The sequence below is a fragment of the Plutella xylostella genome, chromosome 19, assembly GCF_932276165.1.
Source record: "Plutella xylostella chromosome 19, ilPluXylo3.1, whole genome shotgun sequence".
In the NCBI taxonomy this organism is placed as follows: Eukaryota; Metazoa; Arthropoda; class Insecta; order Lepidoptera; family Plutellidae; genus Plutella; species Plutella xylostella.
Window position 1 is genome coordinate 4,221,753 of NC_063999.1, and position 18,878 is coordinate 4,240,630.

Here is an 18,878-nt window from a genome sequence, read left to right on the forward strand (position 1 = left end):
GTAATATATTTTAAATAATTCTGTAAACTATATTATTAAGGGTGTTCATTGCAAAAGCGCGCACATACCTACTGCACATTGGAGGTGGCGGTAAGGTCCCCTAAACTGACTCTAAACAAAAGAATGTTAAGCTCATCAGTTAATGATCAAATTTCTCTGAGATACCTTATGGAGGGGAAACTAAAGCAGTTCCTACAGTTTTTTTCACGAACGTCGCAGAACGCAGACTATCATTTCACACTGCGGCAATACGTGCTGTGTGAATTATTAACGAAATGTAGGCGAAAACTGATAGCTGACCGAATCTGACCCCAGCCTTTGAAGAAATTCCGTTCGGAGTCGTGTGTCTTTCTCGTATGTAATGGAATCATGTACAGTGAGCCTTATGTGCAGTTCAAGTTCAGCTCTTACAAGTACTTACAGCCCAAGAATTAAGAGCGGAATAGTTCAACACTATTACACTTATCTAAGTGTTTCACTGTACGTAATTTTATAACCAGTCAGTCAGCGTTATCATTTACAGCAACCTATTACACTTGTCCAAAATTAATAATGCACATGCAGATCTTCACACCCGAATCATTAAATCGTAAGAGCCTTAAAAAAACACTTGCATTTTGCACCTTGTTCGAAGAAATAAAAGTCAATATCATGTGTCACATAATCGAAAACAACCGATCTGTCAAAGATTTCTATGCGCATTATCAATTTTGGAGCACTGTACTTTACTTGTCATATTTGGCTTTGTAATTGAAAGCGGCAAAGCTACATCAAACAAATTGATCTCAAAATGCTAGATATCAATTTTACCTTAGACCAGCATCAGCTCTGCTTGTGTAGAGGAAATAATTGACCTGTGAAGGAAGATAAATAACTTGTTAATACTCGTAATCTCATATAACGACTCAGATAATTGCAATAAATGGCTACTGGCGCCACGCCAGGATAAAATGATATTTATCGAATCGCTTTTTATATAGAAATTATGTAAATGATGTCATTCCAAACAGAAGAGCAATTTTATCAATACCGCCAACACCAAATTAATAACTATACTATACTATAATATATTATACCAACCCAACCAAATAAAGGTTTTCCAGCATGTAGGTATGTAGATGTAGGTGTTATAATACCTACAGTTGTACCTATATCAGTTCATTTTACAGTTTTGGAGAGGGAAACAAGGTAGTTAGATATTAGCGCCGTCTATAACTGCAGAAGGATAGGCGCCTTTGAACCGCATGCGATGCCATAAGCCATGATAAGTCAAAGGCGAGCAATCAAGCCGTGGCAGCGGCATTGTATGCAAATACCGATTCTTATAGGGAAATTAAACTGGTACGGGATTGTCCCATCAACCAGTTCGAGACTTGCATCAGCGAATTCATATTACATCTATTACTATAATGGATGCACCAAGTCTGACCTTCGAAGGGTTACTTGTAATATTTGTTTGTGACAAAAATCATATTAAAGTGTCGTTACGAAGGGTTGGGTAAATAATGTGGGTAGTCGCTGGCACATTGATGACAACGGATGCACCTTATTAACCGATAATACAGTAATGCACGTTTGGAAATTACCTACTTGTACTAATAGTACCTAAATAGCTGGCACGGATCAACTGCCACTGCTACAATAAACCCAGGACTGTATCTAAGTCACCCACTGCCAGCTTAGGACTCCTTTAATCAAACTAAACCTAGGAATTTCATTACAGCAGCTGAAAAGTTATTGCCCACATTTGTACTTGTGAATTCATTCGTTATTAAAGTGTTGTAACCACGTTTTGCCGCTCCAAGTGAACGATGGTGCTTTGTGGAGAAACCGAGACGCGTGTAAAAATCATATAAAATTTCAACTTATGAAAAATTGCTGGCAGTTTTGTCGAAAAGTTTTTAAGACGTCGCGTATACCGCACCGAAGGCAGAAAGTTTAACTTTTATGCAATATACAATATTCAAAATGTGCAGTTAAATTTAATTATTCTCCTGGTAAAAAAGAACAGCAGAACATGAAAGAGTTTGGAAACCACTTAATATTGGTTATACAATACACGGCGGAATACTCGCGTCGGACTGGAATAGCATCCAGTCCAGATGCATGCACGATTCATAAATATCTGACTTGCTGTTTAATATCAATCGGAATGTCGACGGTGCATTGCATATTTGAAACTGCATTTCGCCTACGCCTCCGCTCTTTGAAGGTAAAACCTTTCCACATCAAATCGAGAGCGGAATTTCAGGCGGCGGAAGGAGATAATTCTTAAAATCACAAAGAAAAGGTTCCTCAAACGTGCTCAAAACGATGCAGGCGGCACTCTCGCGAAATTTCCTCGCACTTTTCATCTACAGAAATGAGGCACCGAGGCGCCAGGTTTAAGTGTCCCCTACCAGAGTTATTATTATAAATGGTGCAGGGGGTAGGCTAGACGTCTCAAGTAAGTACATGCCTACAGAGAAGAATAAGCACGAAGGGTTCCGTGTTCTTGAAGGCCTCAAACTTCTAACTCTTTGCCGAGATTGCCTCAAGAATTAAATACATTTGCCCGACAATTCTCTTGAATACTTCCTTGAGGACCCAACGTCGTAAACTATGCCAAAATGTATAATCAGACCTCATTAGCATTAATTCTCGGTGGTAAATCTCACTGTCCCAATTATGAGATAAACGCCGACGGGCGAAGACACGAAGATAACTCCGCTTCCATTAGGGATGGGATCGTGTCTCATAATTGCACCCCTCATTAGGTAGTGGCGTCGGGAATCGAGAAATTAGATACTGCGAGTTTTCCAGTTAGGTCAGCTCAATCAATTTCAGGATTCAGTTGGGTCAAATGGTTCTATATTCCATTAAGGTATCTAGAGATATTGTTATAATAGTCGGTATATTATAATATGTAGGAAAACCTACTAGATAGTGTAGATTCAAATCAATGCTCTACATGGTATCTCTCAGATATGAGATCAACATAACATCTTAGTTAAGTAAAAGGTACAATAATTGAATCATGCACACATAACTGAACTCCCTTGGCTTAAAAGTCGATCCATATTATTTGTTACTAGATAAACATCGCCAGAGCGTCAATTTTACGTGATTTTACGGCAGGACTCGCGGACTCGGGTGGTCCCTCCAGGTAGAAGCCACTAGAGGCAGCCTGTCAGGTAGATGCTACTAGATACCGCCCGCTTTGTGCAGCCTGACGCGTGGCTGAACGTTATCACGGCACCATCCGGTAACCGGCCTACTGAGCAGGCAGAGTATCTATAGAAGCAAAGCTTACATGAGCTTGTAGTGTTGTTCGAAAATTAAGGCTATAAGTATACCTACATGACTGTATTGATATAATTTAAAAATGAAAGTTTACGATTTCTGAGACATCATAAAACTTTAAATAATATTTATGTACGCTGATGCAGATGATAGAAGAAAACCGGCCAAGTGCGAGTCGGGCTCGCGCACAAAGGGTTCCGTAGCAGCAAAATTACAGTTAAATCAACCTATCTCAAAAACTATAAGAGATACTTTGATCAAACCAAAAATCGTTGAAAGAGTTAATTAGCATGCATCACCTCTATTTTTTTTAGAATTTTATACCCCGTAGTTATAAAAATAGAGGGGGGGGGACATACTTTTTACGACTTTGAGAGCTGATATCTCAAAAACCGTTCACTTTAAGAAAAATGTTTTTTAGAAAACTTTATATCATTTTAAAAGACCTTTCCATTGATACCCCACACGGGTATGTACATCGAAAAAAAAAATTTCATCCCTCAGTTACATGTATGGGGGGCCCCACCCCCAATTCTTTTTTTTACTATTTAGTGTCATATTTTTGTAGCGGTTCATACAACACATATTCCCATCAAATTTCATCACTGTAGTACTTATAGTTTCCGAGTAAATCGGCTGTGACAGACGGACAGACGGACAGACGGACAGACGGACATGACGAAACTATAAGGGTTCCGTTTTTGCCATTTTGGCTACGGAACCCTAAAAAGTAAACTTTAAAACCTATAGTGTAATCAAGGGTAGGTTTGTACTAATAATATGTATTAAGAGTCAATTCACACGTACCACAACCACACCACGTCGCAGCGACAAAATGTGGTCAAGCTGTGGTTACGTGTGAATAGTGTGACAGCGGCTTTTTGCAGTTGCGTTGTGGCAGCGACAAAATGTCGATGTGGTTGCGTTGTCGCTGTCATTGCGATGTGGTAACCATGTCGTCGTGTGCATTTAAGGGTCAATTCAGACGTACCACAACCACACCACAGCCACAACCACACCACAACCACGCGATGTGGTCGGGCGTATATTTTGTATTGACAATGAATAATCCAATTCACACGTGCCACATTTTGCCGTTGTTATTGACCACCTGTGTAATACGACCACATCGCAACCACATCGCAACCACAACGCAACCACATCGCAACAGCAACGCCGCCACGCGGCGGCGGCACCGCCGCAACCTGTTTTCCGTATTAACTGCACACGACGACGTGGTTACCACATCGCAATGACAGCGACAACGCAACCACATCGTCATTTTGTCGCTGCCACAACGCAACTGCAAAAAGCCGCTGTCACACAATTCACACGTAACCACAGCTTGACCACATTTTGTCGCTGCGACGTGGTGTGGTTGTGGTACGTGTGAATTGACGCTAATAGGGAGAGGAGGTGGCCGCGGTGCCGCCGCCGCGTGGCAGCGTTGCCGTTGCGATGTGGTTGCGTTGTGGTTGCGATGTGGTTGCGATGTGGTCGTATTACACAGGTGGTCGATAACAACGGCAAAATGTGGCACGTGTGAATTGGATTATTCATTGTCAATACAAAATATACGCCCGACCACATCGCGTGGTTGTGGTGTGGTTGTGGCTGTGGTGTGGTTGTGGTACGTCTGAATTGACCCTAACACTCGCTCTAGAAATAAGAAATTAAGGTCACTAAGTTTGGTATTTTTGAGGAGTATGTATTGAATCGCCAGGATAAATAAATGGATAAATCTACAGGCTTCGCGTAAACGAGGCTTTACTGCAGTATTCTCTCGGTGAAGTTATACAATACAGGCCACACGCTCTTGTTTGAACACGCGATAGCCAAAATTAACTTGGTGAATAGATAATCTTGTGATGGAAAACGTTGATATTTTCATAGATAAGAACTGCGACGAAGAGAATTGTGTCACGAGCCAACACCGCATGTGATTTTCGTGTGATAAAGGAACGGTTTACAAGCACCAATATTACAAATGAAGAGGATTTTGTGCCTATTTAGGTATTTGTAATACAGTACAGAACAACTACAGAGCAGAAAAAATATAAAAAAAACTCGTGGAAAATATGATGAGAAGCACACGCGGAAAAGCTGGTATTATCTAAATAATAATAAGTTCAAATAATGGAATAGGTAAAACACCGAGTTCAAGCATGTTTCATTGCAAAGCATCTCAGGCGCCTCAGCTTAACGTGTAGGTTAGTTGCAACTTACGTGCCTACTTTTAAAAATGTATAATGAAGTAGATGATTAAAAAGCCATAGGCTAAGGTAATTGCTTCATATGCTAAAGCAAGTGTGGGCACATTACTACGTCACTGTTGGTGCACAGTAAGCACGGAGGCTCGCATGCGAGGTAATCGAAAAACTTTTATTCCAAACAAGACCAGTCACGAGCTAATCTCGGTTACGACGGCATAAAACCGTGTGGAGCATGAAGTGTGCGAAATACCTGCAGGGTTACTCTAAACTGGCGAAAAACTAAAAGAACGAGAGCTGTCGTGCAAACGGCATGTTTAATGCAACCAGATAGAGACGGGGCTCGCGCAGCAGCGATCCGAAACTTAGTTTTTCGTCATGTAGAGTGAGCCCCCTGGACTTTAGGAACAGCGTAACGTATAATATTCACACTGACGGAATATGTGGGAACAGGAAATTATTCTGTTGACATTCTCTGTGTAGAGAATTTCAACTAGTTTTGCATATTGATACAATATCTCGGAAGTCGACAGAAAACGAAAATGGCTCGGAGGATTTTTTTGGATCTTTCACAATATTACAGCACAGTTTATTCCTCGCGAAGTTATTTCTATTTGTAATGCAATTTATTTCATAGCTCCACAGAACTACTCAATGCTGACTTGGATGATGGATAGATATTTCTATGACATAAGTGACAAAGCAGGGCATATTATTATGTACCATATTATATAACCAGAATATTGTAACATTATAATATAAAGAGTTAAATAAATAAATATTGTATAGACTCAGACCATTGATTATCATCGTTCGATGTGGCCACTTCGCACTTAAAAAAACACAGCACGGTAGTGCCTAAATAGTTTTTCCACACAATGGCTGGTATCTCGTACTTATTCCTCTTTAGTACGCCCCCTCTAGAACACTCAGGCATGTCACGAAAATGCTAAAGTCAGGGTGATTTACGCTGTAATTCGTTTTAACACGCTAAATGGATTAGGCTTGAGTGAAGTGGTCATGGAATAAAGAGATTAGTCAGTTGGGAAACATTAATTGGTTCTTCAGAGGCTAACTAAACAAAATACCTAAATCTGGCAAGGCCTACTTTAGTTGTAGTATCACGAATACTGGGAAAAATTAAAATACGAGTCATACGAGATATAAGTATGTAGCTATGTTACAATACCGCGACACCTACCATTGAAATGTACCTACAGTCAAACTACACTCGCGAGCAACCAAATCGACTCAAGCCTTCACGGCGCACATATACATTGATTTTCCTAAAACGATAAATGGTAAATATAAAAGTGATATGTCATTCGAAAGCTGAAGAATTAGGCTTTCAATTAAGATCAATACCATAAAAAAAAACTAAGCGCAGATTTAATGACGCATTTTAATTGCCCGTCAGTGTTAATTACCTCATTAGGAATCCACGCCTTGCGCTACCTGATCCCGCTATAAAACCTTTCCACATCCGGTGTACCTTATCAGTCGCTTGTTGCAAGTTGACCGGTACACATCTCGTTGCATTGTATTCCTTGTTTTCGCAAACCCATGGATACCACACCAGAAGAAGCTGCTCAAGTTGTTGCCTTGCTGCAACAAGGGTTAAGTCAGCGAGCAGTCGCTGCCCAGCTCCACTTGAGCCAGTCTGCTGTATCCCGAGTATACAGACGGTTCCAAGAGACTGGTGCCTTCAATCGAAGACCAAGAACGGGCCGCCACCGCTGCACTTCAGAGAGAGACGACCGCTTCATTGTCTCAACCTCGCTGCGCAATCGACACCTTACGGGCGTTGATGTGCAGCAAGAACTGAGACGTGTACGACAAGTGGCTGTCAGCGAGTGGACAGTGAGAAGACGCTTGAAGGAAGCCAACTTGACACCAAAAAGACCTGCATCAGGCCCCAAATTGACTGCAGGCCACCGACAAGCGCGTCTTCAGTTTGCTCGAGAGCATCTCGATTGGAGCATTGCGCAATGGCGGTCGGTCCTGTTTACTGATGAGTGCAGAGTGTGTCTGCATGGCAGTGACAGGAGAGGCCGGGTCTACCGGCGTCCGGGGGAACGATTTGCCCAATGTTGTTTCGCTGAAACAGTAGCATATGGCGGCGGTTCCTGCATGATGTGGGCTGGTATTTCTCTAGAGGGAAAAACCGCACTTGTTTTCGTGCCTGGAGGCGGCCGAGGAGGCGGGTTAACAGCTGATCGGTACATCACCGACATTCTACTCGGTCATGTTGTGCCCTATGCAGAATTTGTCGGTGAAGACTTCGTGCTAATGCACGACAATGCCCGCTGCCACACGGCACGAGTCAGTCGGCAGTTTCTGAGAGAGAAGGAATTGCGCACGATGGACTGGCCTGCGCTCAGTCCTGACCTGAATCCCATCGAACACTTATGGGACGAGCTCAAAAGAAGAGTTCGGGCCAGGAATCCAGTCCCTGCAAGCGTGGACGAGCTGAAGACAGCTTTATTAGAGGAGTGGGACGGCATTCCTCAGGAAACTGTCAAAAAGTTGATAAGGTCTATGAGAAACAGGCTGCAGGCTGTAATTAGGGCAAGAGGGGGCAATACAAAGTATTGATTTAAATAAATAAATTTTTATCTTAACATTTTTTGTTTAATTTGTATAATACGATACCCATACCCTTTTTTCCTAAATTCCCGTTTTTCCTACAATTGCGTTCAGACATCATTTATTTCAAAAATGATGAATGGATTTCAATAATAATGATATCAAATTAAAGCTGACATCTTAAGCTTTTAAATGACATATCATTTTTATTATTTCTATTCATAATTTTACTTGTATTAATGTATGTTTGCGCCGTCAAGGCTTGAGTCGATTTGGTTGCTCGCGAGTGTATAAAGTCCTGACATCAAAGAGTGCGATTTTGCTAAGACTTTTTATGATCATCAGTTATTTATTCACTTTTACATACGTTTTAAAAATAAAATACCGATTGATTATGGATTTTTAACGGATTTGTCCTTTAAGAAATATAACAGATCGATTAAATACGATCTTAAACAATTAGTTAGGATCCACTTCCGTTTTCATGACTTTATAGTTGGACTGTATCTCATTCATTCAAGGCATAATTAAACAGCTTTATTCCACGATTATCTCAGAAATTATAGCGCAATAAACACCTATAGAGGACTTTCGTAAGAAAACCAGAAATATGGCCGGAACGCCATCATAGGCGGTGGCTATTTGAAAATTAATTTACAAGAATCAAGCCCACCTAATGTTGGTAGACTAGGTGGTACCTACAAGCTACCTGCTTTTGGATAAGCTTTTAACACGAGTGTGTTAAATGAACTCACAAAAAAAACATCATTATTGGTAATAAACAAAACAATATCAATATAGGAAGCAGTTGCAGTATTCAATCGCGATGCATGTGACGACTACCTGACGGTGCAGTCCGTAAGCTGATTGCCTAAGTTTGATTACCGGCAATGGTAGACTTGTTTGCCTTAACATAGATAGAATAGATAGATAGAATATTCTTTATTTGTACACATAAAAGAAACTTACAAAAACTTAAATACTAACAAATATGTACAAAAATGGCGGTCTTATCGCTTAAAGTGATTTTTTCAAGACAACCTTAGGGTGGAAGGATATTTTGTTTAAAGAGGGGTCAAGTGTAGAAATGTAAAGGAAAAATTAAAATAATGATTTAGTTATTATATTTAAGATTAATGATTTAGTTACATAGATGTGCAAAATTAGGGTCCTGGATGTTCAATATCCGAATGTTACGCAGATGATGCATGAGTAAAAATATGTTTATTAGAATGACACTCGTGAACAGATGCATCCATTCTTCATGCAGCATTTTGACAACCAAAAAGTAGAAATGCAATAAAACAATCTGGGCTCCCTCGTCCATGTTACAAAGATTCAACATTGCTTGACAGAGTTGTCGACCACATGTTCCCGAGTAGTTAATTAACTTATTACCAGAGATCAAGTCACGACTAATAAAAACATTGTGAGTAGTTGACACATTGTTTTTTTAAGGGTAGATAAGAACGGGTTATATTAATATTTGTATGATTTACTTATGGTATTTTAGTCATCACTGTTCTTTAAAGCTCTTGATAAGTTATGAGTTTTATAGTGTGGTATTTGACGTTATGTTACTTAAAGTATATGTTATAATACTAATGTATAATTACTTTATGTCAACAGGGTGGGGGGGGGGGGGGGTTCATTTACTTGACTAACAAGAGAAGATTTGTTCTTTTGCAACTTGTAAAGATAGTGAATAAAAAATATATAAGTAAGTACACGATCAATAACAGTTAACCCAGACGCACGCGACTATTTTAAATGAAACGTCAATGTGGTAGGTGGTATTCGTAGTTTCGTACCTAATGGTTTTTTTTTAATTTATTTTCCCCGCTGATTTCTTGGTAAGTGTGCCCATTGTATTATAATGATATATTTTTTGTGAACATCCTTAGCAAGGGCATCCATTTGAATACACTTATGACGCCGGCGTCAAAGCGCCATGAATAATCATGACCAAACTTGAAGACAGGGCGGAATTTTAAATAGTGCTCTTAAGTTGCACGCAAATCTGACACAGGAGGGTTACTCTATACTGACGAAAAACGAACGAACGAGAGCAATCGTGCAATGATGAGCAATCGTGCAATGGAACGGCAGCAGCGTTCCGAAACTAAAGTGACCCCCCAGGTATAATACATCATATGTATGTACCTACCAGGTCTACCAGTCTGTATATTCTTGAAATATTGTAGACATCGTCATGTTTCACCTGCCAAAGATCACTTGAGACAGTCTCCCGGGTACACTGACTACGATCTGACGCAAGCTTATTTATAGTATAAACAGGCAACCACGTGTAGACCTAGCATTTCATAGTAAGTAGGTAATTAATATACCTAATCATGTCATACTTAAACTCTGCTTAATTCGACGTTCTCAGTTGTGTAACTGGGATATAAAAAGCGACAGATCATCAGTCATCATTTTGCCTACGAAGGTGGCCCACAGTCAGTTTATCCTGTGTAAATGATGCTGACCTCATAGGCTGTCGGGATTGGGAGTAACCATGGAGTAACATATTGGGTAAGTTATGAGTGCAACGTTAGTTCAGGGGATATAAATAGAAGAGGTTTGAAAAGGTTAGTTCGTCGACTAATTGAAAATTTCTTAGTAAATGTATCACCTCATTTATTGGTGGCATTTCATTATCCTTGTAATTTATTATCGTACAACGCATCAGACTTGGTGATATACCAAATGTGTCACTTAGGGCGTTTATTTAACTTTGTTGTGCAAGACGCCCTTAGTGCACACAGTATATTAACCAAAACAAATATTGTTTATGTTCCTTAATTTTTAGAGCGATACCTTGATTGAACATTCTACGACTTCGGGGTCTTGATTTATGGTCTTGTCTACTTAAAAACCGAAGTTACAAGTAAATCCATCAATAAGTAGGTACCTGAACCTGTTATCTACCGCCTGGTGCGTGTGGGAGGACCAGAACAGCCCTTTTAAATAGGTACTATCTATCGGTATGACTAGAAAGTTACCAACGGTAGATATAAAATTATGGAGTCGGCAGGAAGTCATGTAATTATAAATATTATATTACGGCGCTAATTAAACAGTATTTATGGCTTTAAAATTACAGATGGACAAATCGACCTATTTCACTTATGTTCCTATGCTTATCGGGTATGTTATATGTTTTAGTAACAAAATAATATCACCAAAGTTTTGTTTAATTACTTATATATGGAATAGTATGTACACCGTCATTATAAATTTTAATGTTTTCTAGGTAGATAGGAGTGTAATAAAGATGGATGTCACGAATTGGAAGAGCTATCTCTGTCTTGTATAATTCCTATAAATAACGATCATTGAGGTAGGTAAAAAAAAATTCAAAAAATTCAAAATTGTTTATTGTTCAATTATATCAATCGTACAAGTTGCAAGGGCCCCTGTACTAGGTGACAAACCTGTGTTACTGGGTACCCCGCCCAGTATATATAGTCGTAAATAAATTTCCTAATATAATAAACTTTTTCTTTGTCTGCCCTTCCGCTTAATACCTAATGATTATGTGACCAGTGACAAATATGGTGCTCTGGGAGGATCAATGACCTTTAGGTGATAAATTGTGAGTTACCCACGGCGATCTTATCATAATATTTAACAGACTGCCCTACACTACGCCTCCAGAATTTAATTACACGTTTTGATGATATTCTGATAAGTGGCAGTTAAGCATTGGATGGTCCTGCATTTTTACTACGAATAAAAAATAATGTGGTGTCATTTATGATGCGTCACTTAATTAATTTCTAGCTACAAACTGCAACTTGTTATTATTAGTCAATGAATAGAGTGTCTTTTATTTGAAAGCCCATTGAAGATACAAATCATTAGTCGAACGTTTAACAAAGACCATTCATTGGTCAATGTGAAGAAAATAATGCGTGTCATTCTAAAACGGACACATTCATAATTTACAAATATAATACACACCGATAATAAATGTGTGTGTGTGTGTATTTGGCACTAACTAATGTCATAGTTGGAAATTAACATAGACCTGAAGTTAATGATTTTGAAGGGAGGAATAATTGATAATTATAGTACTTCCAATTTTACCCACTTGGAAATTAGATTTGCACAACCAATAAAGCATTTTTTAAAGTTTCGGTAAGTATCAGCTAAAAACTAAACCTTATGGAAGCTGCAGAAGGACTAAACAAATGAACATTAATTAACTATTCACTGAATTCAGGCCACAGCATGCCAGGTGGGTTACTCTATAGTCTATACTGAGGAAAAACGAACGAATGAGGTGTCGTGAAATCGCATAGTTTAATACAACGAGATAGAGACGAAGCACGCGCAGTTGCCCGAGCACAGGATTCGAAACCTCCGTTTACGTTGCGTATCGTCAAATGTCACTGTCAAAATGTAAGGCAAATTTGTTAGTTCCAAAAGTGGCATTTGTTTTTTCCATGTTAGGTGGAATTTCACCAAACGCTAAACGTATTTAGTAGCCTGTCATACGTCCGTCAGTTGGTACAAAATGTATTTAAAATTTGATTTAAATACTTTTCGCATTTTGTAAAAGCGACCCTTCGTGTAGATTCGAAAATAGTATCGAATCCTATGCTCGCGCCTCAAGTAACGCTCCTAGACTTCGTTTTTCGTCTTATAGAGTGACCCCAAGTATCTCACATGCCCATATCGGGGAAGTGTCCTATTCCAATGTGTTGATCGACGCTGATGCAATCTCAACGATGGCCTTAATTCGTACCGTATCGACAGACCACATGTGGCCTGAATTATTCACTCTATTGACCACAATAGGGCCACAAATGGTCACAATCGAGGGCTGGACAAGTTAATGAGTGGGATGGGTTCGCTATGGACACTGTAACCTAATTTGATTGGTCTGTGAAATGGGTTCTAAATTAGCCCTTTGGAACAACAGGGGCACATAGCGGAAAACGTAATCGGTTTTGGTATAATCTAATTTTAAATTACACTTGGTAAGTGAAAAAATGGGTTTTATAAATAAATATTTTTATAAATATAAGAAGTATCTATTTCATTGGTCTATTGCCAGAATTTAAGCTATAATAATTGTATAATCACATCACGATCTCATTATTTTAGCCCATATAAGGGTGTCGCGAATGACGGCGATAATAACTAATAATTACGATTGTAAATATAACATAATACTAGTTACACTAATTGATGGATTATGTGAGCAGAATGTCAAGATTCAATATTTTTACTTCCGCGGCGCCACAGAAGCAAATGAATAATGCAACTGCAATATGCTACTGGGAACTGGGAATAATGAGACATCTATTATACTTAAATCTTACCATAATATACGAGTGCCCGGAAGCCGGAAACAGGAATGAATTATTTTGTAAGTCAAATGTCCTACTTTTTAGGTTTCAACTTTGTTGGTAAGTACCAGGTTACTGTAAGAAAATAGGTAGACTGTTATGGATCTCCATGTGCCACGATCCTGACATACTCTCTGACATAAATTTAATTGAATCTTTCTATTTAAACATACACTGACGGGCAATGAAAATGTTCCATTGAGAAAATCACCAAATTACTCCTAAACGAAAAAAACTAACTTAATGACGCCTTCTGCAACATTTAAGTACATGGAACGGTGCATCAGAATATTACCAAGTAAAAACGATAATATTTTGTTAAAAGTTTAAATTAAATGTTTGAAAAAATAGGAGTCGTTTGGAGTTGGTATTTTGTGAGTGGAACTATTTTATTGCCCGTGAGTGTAGTTACTACGTAAAGTACGTATGTATGTATAGTATGTAATACATACAAGCCGGGGATAGCTTCTCTAACGAGGTGAAGATAAATAAAAGATGATAAAGAATTAATAAAGACTACAGTGACACATCATAACAGTCATATAACCATTTATACAATCTGTTAATCAGCAGAGCAAGAAACGCGGTCATTCACCGAGAGCGATATAAAATGAAAACTACTTGATATATCAATCATAGTGAAGAAGGCGGGCGTATCGTAGCATTTCAAGGCAAAAAAACTTCAAGTTCAGTAGCCTTACGTGGATAATAATTGTAACGTACGTAACGATTGCGCATGATAGACGCCGCGTGGTGAGACGTACGTACCTTGTGATAATTGCCCATTACTTGTGATTAATCCATACTAATATTATAAATGCGAAAGTGTGTTAGTTTGTCCTTTTTTCACGACGCAACGGAGCGGGATTGACGAGGGTGTGTTATGTATGAATGATGACTGTTCAGAGATAGGTGGGCACTGGGCACATAACTACCCAGATGGAATTGACATATAACAAAAAAAACTCGCTGTTCCCACCTAATGCGTAATAACTACCTATTTAACTAAAGATAAATAACTATTTAACTAAAGATAAAATATGATTTTTACATTAATAAAATAACTACATGAGAAGACATATTTTAAGTAACTAAGTAATACATTTTATTGTGAGTGGAACAAGGATAAAAGGATACTACCCCTGGACCCTACCATTACTATTATTGTATAATAAATATAAAATGTAGTCATAATTGTATAATCATTCCACAAATCCTCAGTCATAGAAGTACAGAGTACAGACAGTGTGTGCAAAATCTGTAATAATACAGTTGACTGAGCTATTCAATGCTGCGCTAGCTCCATAATAATATATAAATAGAACTTTGACTGTACATAGGAGGTGTAAATTGGAATAAATAATGCAAATGGCTTGACCCATTTTGCAAGGAACATAAATTTTATTGTGTTGTGGCATCATCAGCAATCATGAAATGTTCCTATTCTTTTTACAGTTTGCCAGTACCAACCTGACCCAGAAAACTAAAATTAACTGGTTTGGCATGGGGATCTTCAAGGATTTATCTCACAACCCCTTTAATGTATTTTGTAAGAGGCTAGATAACCTGGCTGAGATGCTGCCGAGGTGGACATGAGTTTGAAGAATCTGATTCTACTAACACATACATTATCAGTAAGTGAAACTATAAAGATTTGATAAGACTAAGATAAATGGAGCAACATTTAGTTTTAATGTGTATGATGGATAAAAAAACTCAAAGGACAATGGCAGAGTTCTTAGGACGTTTGGTACCCCTATGAAAATGACAGGTTCCGTAATGAAAGTACCATGTTTAGAGAGTCACTGTATAGGTCCACAAATAAATAAATTACTAGATTTTTAGAAGCTGGGCGAAATGAGAAAAATGAAGAAAAATAATGTTTAAAAAGTAGTCGTAATGGAACGTAAACATTAATACAGGGAGAATGGAACGTCAAGTGAAGTAATGTTTATGCCAAGTACTCTGTGATTTACGTCATAAATGTCTAGGTTGGATCTCAGTATAATGATAAAAATAGACAAACCAGAGCAGAAAAATTGAAATGATAAAAAAGTGTGTCATGTCAACCACTAAACGTCAACACCATGTCAACACTTGAACAACACAAGACGAACAACGTGAATAATAATTTGATAATAATATGTTAGGTATATCAAGTTATATGTATACGTTTAAATAAATACGGGACGTGCAACGTACATAATAAATATAATGATTTTATAAATATTATAGACTAGATCAGGCTACTACTTTCATCATGGAATAATGTTATACTTATCCAACTTCTGAAGTTTTAAATTGCCATTCCGCAACAGGGATCTGCTATACCATTTCGAAATGCTATATGTAAAGGTTCTACTATATGGGTATGCATTTGGCGAGTAATGTAATGAAATAAAATATACTGTTAAAAAGATCATTGTTTTATTTACATAACATAATTTGCCTGGAATCAACTTTAGGAATTTTATGTTCCTATTACCTACTCTATTCTATTCTCTGTTGGGGTGTAAGTACCTGCACCTGGCTCTCTAGATGTGCTAAATATAGATAGGTATGCAGGTTTCCTTCACTGTAAGTGTGATGGTATACATTTTAATTAAATTCAAAGAACACATTGGTACATGTCAGCGCCGGGATTCGAACTGCAGAACGCAGTTGCTCTTCTCATATTTGACTTAGGTATTTATCATCCTATGGTTCATAGAAAATATTGTCAGGATTTTGCGTGTTCTTGTTCTGCTGCTTCTGTAGGTTCCTGATGAAGAAGTGGGACGGGAGCCTGCCGGGGAGGTGGAACAGGAACCGGGTCTGGTTCTCCCCTTTGTCACATTTGTTCTATATCTTCAGCAGTTTCAGCGGTATTCAAAATATTAAATAATTAGGTTAGGTAATGGAAAATGAAATAACAATGAATAACAACTACTATGACAAGATTGACCAAGCAAGATTCAGTGTTTAGATTTAAATATTCAAAAAATATCGATTATAGTGAATCGAATAAAGAGAAAAAGAAAATGGTTTACTATGCATAAAAGTCTTCAAGACTTAAATATAATGATATTTTATAAACCAAATGTACTAGTTTTGGCACAAATAGTACCAGAACATGTAATTTATTGATAAATAAAATATCTTTTGTATTTAAGATTGTATCGATATTTCTATTCGATTACTTTGTTGCTCGGATTTGCTGGTAATATTCCGAGGGCTGGCACCACTGTTGTTACGTTCCATTCTCTATATGTTTGTTTTTACGTTCCATTATCCTTAGATTTAAATATTCTTCATTTATCATTTTTTCTTTTCCCCCGACTTCTAAAAATATTGTAATTACTGAAAATACCTTATCTACACTGTATTAATAAATGGTGAAAACATGGTTCTGAAACGCTCCAAAAAAAAGGCGGTACGCCCACTGCCGTTCTCCTTTAAGATTATTTATAAATATTTATATCATTGCGATGGCTTTAGAGACACAGACAACACTTTAGAGATTACAATCTACATAATTCTGAAATCAATAGGTTTGCTCTTTAACCCACTGATCCATTACCTACTACATACATACGTACTATGTACCTATACATACTATTATAAGCATACAGGGTAAGGCTGCTGTATCAAATTGTGTTTATCACATTTGCTGCCACTAAGCCATTTACCTCTCCAATATGAATTCATTAAAAATAGACAAATAAGAAAGGACTTGTTGGTCAAGAATCTGTTTTGATTGTGACTGTGACAACTTGCCCCCAACCTACACAAGTCCAGCCAGACCATGTTTTACCTCATTCCATGATATCTGGGTCACAGCTGTTACTAAAAACAACATTTAAGGTTTCTCTCATAAAAATACAAGCAGATACTATAATAATTACGGGCTATAATGGGTATGGGAGAAAATCTTCATTGATGAAACATTTTGATGGCATCGTGTGTTAGGTGTTTACTTTTGATGATGAAACACGGCCTCAGAGAATGATGTCATAGCTATAGAGTAGGTAATACTTGATTGTCTTGAAGTCTTTAAGTTATCGAAGTTTCAGGCATCACGATAAATAGTCAAGAACTGTTTATGTTTGAGACGAGAGTTGGTAAAATAAGATGAGTAAAACTGTACTCACCGAATTACTGTAAGAATGTAATGTTAATTAAAAAACAAGAGGAGGAGTAACTTACCAATATTCAGCTTCTTGAAAGATTACCGACACAAATAAATGGAAAAATATTTAGTAACCAAACACTTCACAACCACAAAACACAAACTACTCCTCCCTTTCATGAAGTTTCGTCTTCGTCCTTCGTTCCGTCAAGAAAAGCAAGCAATAGCAAAGTACAAAATAACACAGATAAGACAAATTATATAAAATTAGGCATATTCTGTGATATTTTAATCGATTCGGAGAACTTTTATTATGACTCGATACAACACCTATTATTAATCGATTGTTTTTTTTTGTTCTGGCAACTCCACTTACAAACTTGTGAACTTTTACTGCCATCTAGCGTTGAGTAGCTAAATGTTTTAAGCATTACATGTTGTTAAGTTGTTTTGAAAGCTGCAGCTAGATGGCGCTGACTTATTTGGAAATCTTTTACTTTAATAGATGTCGCTAGTAAATATGAAGTAACGTCGAACACATAAACAGAACATCATGTTAAAATGAAAAATGAAATTTTTACAAAAAAAACATCATAATCAGCTAAGTATTGAGTTATAAATAAAAAATGGCTGTTTTCCAGCAAACCTCACGTTAAAAAGTTTTCCCGTGGAAATTCTGTGATAAAAAGCCTATGTGTTAATCCAGGGTGTAATTTAACTAAACACCAAATTTCATTAAAATCGGTTCAGCAGTTTTGACGTCAAGAAGTAACAAACATACAGAAACACTCACAAACTTTCGCCTTTATTATATTAGTGGGATGGGATTGGTTGGGAACTTACCATTTACCATGCAAGGGCCAAGTGAATGCCATGGTGACATTCACCAAGTGTTCTAACGAGCTGCCAGGTGCCCAACCAAACTGACGTTGACGATATCAGATAAGAAAACGAAATAGTCTTTAAAAGGTGACACGTAGTTTCATTACTGTGATTTCAGTGGTCCCATAATGAAAGTTATTCAGTAGGTACATTGACATGCAGATATGGAAGTACCTATAATAATCTGATCAAAGTGCAGCATACACCTATACTTTACAAAAATAGTATAAAATAAAAAGAGAAAGTACAAACCTATCGAGTTGGGCTGCAGCCTCCACGTGAGAGGCGCGCGTGACCCGCGGTCACGTGACCCACCGTCACGTGACCCCGGCCCGCCCAAACTCCCGCTAAACTTGAACCCCCATCCCTACGCAACTATACGCCAAAACATATTTCAAAGGTTTCAGTTTGAAAACGAAACACTTTCGCAATACGCAGAAATATTCCGCT

The 18,878-nt window shown here is 37.9% G+C and overlaps 1 protein-coding gene across 5 annotated transcripts in view; it reads right to left on the reverse strand.

Annotated features, from left to right (window-relative positions):
- LOC105386057 (dystroglycan 1) overlaps positions 1–17,773 on the reverse strand; it is a 78,399-nt gene extending 60,626 nt beyond the window's left edge. For 4 of the 5 annotated variants that reach the window (XM_048628032.1, XM_048628035.1, XM_048628038.1 and 1 more), the window contains exons 1-2: positions 17,624–17,773; positions 811–854 (exon numbers count right to left, since the gene is read on the reverse strand). The gene's annotated coding sequence lies outside the window, so the exon portion shown is untranslated. The remainder of the gene's footprint in view (positions 1–810; positions 855–17,623) is intronic. The other variant, XM_048628033.1, reaches the window with a different exon arrangement.
- Between the last annotated feature and the right edge of the window lie 1,105 nt (positions 17,774–18,878).